At 39.3% G+C, this 4,307-nt stretch overlaps 1 long non-coding RNA gene across 1 annotated transcript in view; it reads right to left on the reverse strand.

Annotated features, from left to right (window-relative positions):
* Positions 1–3,576: 3,576 nt before the first annotated feature.
* The window catches only part of LOC111087856, an 11,900-nt gene continuing 11,169 nt past the window's right edge, over positions 3,577–4,307 (reverse strand). The window contains exon 3 of the long non-coding RNA XR_002612481.1: positions 3,577–3,588. This is a non-coding gene — a long non-coding RNA (uncharacterized LOC111087856). The remainder of the gene's footprint in view (positions 3,589–4,307) is intronic.

Here is a 4,307-nt window from a genome sequence, read left to right on the forward strand (position 1 = left end):
CAGCATAACGAATTGTTTGTTTGTACTAAAGCACAAAGCTACACAATGGGCAACATGTGCTCTGCCCACCACGAGTATCTAGCGTTGTAAGTTCGAAGACATACCGCTGTTCTACCGGGGAGTGGCAGCATAACGCAAATATAACTTTTAATAACTACTGATTATTTGTTATACTCGTGTTAATTTGTTACCATATTCATAGGGCCGGTGCTACCATTAAGTGAACTAATCACTTGCCTGGGGCGCAAATATCTGCTGGCTAGAAAAACACAATTGCCAGTTATCACAAAAATTTGGAAAAAAAATTTCCATAGAGCCAAATTCATTTCATGTTGCTTATCAATGTTGCTGAAGTACGATGATTTTCATCCTTAACTAAAGCGATCCAAAAGTTAAAAAACCAAACAAAAAAAACCTTTGCTTTTCAGGAAAACAAGAACGAAACATTTGTGAAGTGCATTGAAAGGCTTTTTATCTGGGGTGTGTGTCTGTGGAGTGGAATTCTTCGAAACTAGTCTGGCTCACAGACACACACCCCAATGAAAGAATAGACCATTCCAAGGTTTTACTTGTTGTTAAACAAATGTTTAAACAACTCTATTCGATTTAAGCAAATGATGAGGAGTGGAATTCTCCGAAACTAGTTTGGCTCACAGACACACCCCCAATGAAAGAATAGACCATTCTAAGCTTTTAATTGTTGTTAAACAAATGTTTAATCAATTCTATTCAATTTGAGCAAGTGTTTCAGCTGAGTTCTGTGTTTGGTTTTTCTAGGATATTAAAAATTTGCAAGGCAAGACACAAGTAGAAATGATGAAACACTGTGTAAAGCTAGAATCGGCTTTGTAGCATGGTGAACCTAAAGATACTGATTCTGCTGAATTGTGCAGTGAAATTCAAGCAAATGCACGTCGTCTACCAGAATCTCTGCCACCTCAAACAGTGCTGAAGTTCATTTGTAAACATAGCCTCATTGACAATGTTCCCAATATATTTATTGCATTTCGTATTCTTATTACTCTGCCTGTTACTGTTGCAAGTGGTGAGCGAAGTTTTTCAAAGCTTAAATTGATAAAGAGTTACCTTCGAGACACAAAGGGTTGTTGGATTAGCAACTGTGTCCATAGAGCAAGAAATCACGGGAAAACTTGATATCAAGGAAATGATTAGCCAATTTCCAGAGATAAAGGCACGAAAAGTGCAACTTCAGTATGAAGCTGTAAAAATTCGTCATGTACTGTACGTCTTGCATTAGGATGTATGCAGCTATGTTTACAATTTTGTGTTTTCTACGAATAAATAATATTACTATGTAATGTCTTTTGGAGAGAGCTATAGAACCGTGGGGAAAAATAGGTGAGGAGGTGGAGGGCGTAAATTAAACAACTTGCCTAGAGTGTAAAATACCCTAGCGCCGGCCCTGCATATTCACATTAAACTATACGGAGATATCGACCATGCATTAGCATGTACAGTGAAATACCAATGATTGCTTGTTTGTTTGTTTTTAATTATGCACAAAGCTACACAACGTCTATCTGTGCTCTGCCCACCACGGGTATCGAAACCAGGTTTCTAGCGTTGTAAGTCCGCGGACATACCGCTGTGCCACTGGGGGGCACCAATGATTGCAGAAGGCAATATGAAAAATTGTTTGAAAAACGATATTCTCGAACTGTTCTTGTTTGTTCGTTTGTTTTGAATTTTGCGCAAAGCTACACGAGGGCTATCTGCGCTAGCCGTCCCTAATTTAGCAGTGTAAGACTAGAGGGAAGGCAGCTAGTCTTCACCACCCACCGCCACGAACTGTTCTTTCATTCAAAGAAATTAAAAGCCACCACTCTTGGCTAACTTAGTATATAAGTTGTGTGAAACTAGCACAACGGTATCTTAGTTCATTGTAAACGTCTTTGATATAATTTGAGAATTATTCAACGAACTTCAAAACTTCAGAGTCCGATATAGCGTAGTGGTTAATGTGTCGGGCTGCGGATCGTAGGGGTTGAGGCATAATATACGATGATGACGCTCATTCTTTCAGCTGTGGATTTTTTTAGTCTGTCACTTTGTAGGTTCAGCATGAAGTGCCAGGTTGCTAGGTTCCTGTGTAAATTTTAATTAAAGTTATAAATAGCTGAAAGAAAGTGAATGCATAGTAGGACTTTAGATGATTTTATAAATTGAGTTTTATTCTGTGGAAGAAGTAGCCCTTTTTTATAACTATTTCTGTTAAATTTTGGAATAAAGTGTAACTGGCCTTAATTTTAAACTGTTAACTATAACGAAGGCTGCCAGCTACAGCACCCCCGCTACAAGGGAGTTATCTAGTTCTTTGAGCCTCATAACTTGAATGACTATCACTTTATAACGTGGTGCCATACTTTATCATCATTAGTTCTAACAATAACTCACTTATATTACAGGGCATAGCATGGTCTGATGGTTAGGATGCTCGACTAGTAATTTCGGGTCGCGGGATCGAAATCCCTTTTCATATATGCTCGTCTTTTCAGCTTTGGGAGTTATAATGTGATGGTCAATACCACTATTATTTAACAAAGAACTGTCCAAGAGTTGGCTGCCTTCCTTCTAGTCTAGCACTTAAATTATGGACGGCTAGCGATCGATCATCGGGGTTTTTGGTCTTATGTAGACCTTTGAAGGTCAATTGCAGTTTTTTACCTCCTCCTCCCTCTTTGACTATTGTTTTAATAGAGGTTTTTTTTTGTTTGATTACAATTATCCTTTTCAGGGCCATTTCCAGTTCAGGAATGGGATGACTTTTACTTTTACTTGGCTCTAGATATTTGATTTCTTGGTTGTGTGATATAGAGTCTCATGAATAAGTGGATGATTTGTGGTATTACAGGCATAAAGTGTGGTTTGGCTATTTCTATTAAAGAGTGTGAAAATATCTGTACGGCTTTGGGGGATTCTGTACTGTTCTATGAAATCCATGAATGTATTTGAATGGCTTCGGAGATGGGATTTCTTTCTGGATTGTTTGGTTCGATTACAACTATATTTGATTGTTGATTTGCTATGATTGGACTTTTGTTTTGTTGTACATTTGAACTGTTAGGTTGTTCCTGGAACTGTTTTTGCTTTTGCCTCAGCATAAGTGTATGATGTATTCTGTATGGGTGTGGTTTGTGTTACTGGTGTTTATTTCCGGATTGTGTGTGTTTGTTTCAGTTTACTTTGACTTGGTGTATATAATGTAGGTTCTTGTTTTGATGTCCTTATATTTAGGACATCCTTTATAATTAGCAGTGTGTTGCTGTTGGCAATTACAGTATAGAAGGTTACTATGTTGTTTTGGGCATACTGAGTTATGATGCTCTCCACCACAGTCCACACATCGTGGGAGAGATTTACACGCTACTGCAACGTGTCCGTATCGTTGACAGTTGTAACACGTGGTTACAAACACGGCGAGTGTTTTTGCTTCTTCAACCACAAATCTCTGATACCATAGTTATAGTATAATACCCTCAGATATTATACTTTGGATGTCCTGCGATTGATGTGTATAAACGCTGATCACGTTTGTTGGTGTTTTTGATCTACTTGAAATAATTCGTTCTATTTCTGTGTATGTGATGTTCTTTTGTGTCACTTCGTGTTATATTTATTCTGTTTCTATGCTAGGGTGTACACCTTTGATTACAAAGACTTTAGCTTTAGGTTTTTTCGGTAGAGGTACTGTAATGTTTCCTGTTTTAAAGGCCCGGCATGGCCAGGTGGTTATGGCGCTCGACTTGCAATCTGCAGGTCGCGGGTTCGTATCCCCGTCACACCAAACATACTCGCCCTTTCAGCTGTGGGGGCGTTATAGTATGACGGTCAATCCCACTATTCGTTGGTAAAAGAATAGCCCAAGAGTCAGCGGTGGGTGGTGATGACTAGCTGCCTTCCCTCTAGTCTTACACTGCTAAATTAGGGACGGCTAGCGCAGATAGACCTCATGTAGCTTTGCGCGAAATTCAAAAAACCAAACCAAACCTGGTTTAAATGCGTTCGTCGGCCATTGTTCTAGAATTGTGTTGGGGTCAGCGGCCTCCGTCCCTTTAACACGAACATTGCCTTAACTAGTCCTTTGATGGCTGCTAGTTTAACTTCCGGCTTACAACGTTTTATCTTTTGTGCTGAGTGTGGTTCTTTGTAAGGGATGTTTTCTTCTTCTTCGGGATTCGGTCCATGTTTTGGACCAGAGAGGGTCAGGTTCAGCGTTGACCTCTTTCTCCCTCTCTGGAATTGTTATTTTGTTTGCACTGTTACTGAATCCTTGGTAATAACCCTTG

This window comes from Limulus polyphemus, unplaced genomic scaffold, assembly GCF_000517525.1.
Source record: "Limulus polyphemus unplaced genomic scaffold, Limulus_polyphemus-2.1.2 Scaffold2756, whole genome shotgun sequence".
In the NCBI taxonomy this organism is placed as follows: Eukaryota; Metazoa; Arthropoda; class Merostomata; order Xiphosura; family Limulidae; genus Limulus; species Limulus polyphemus.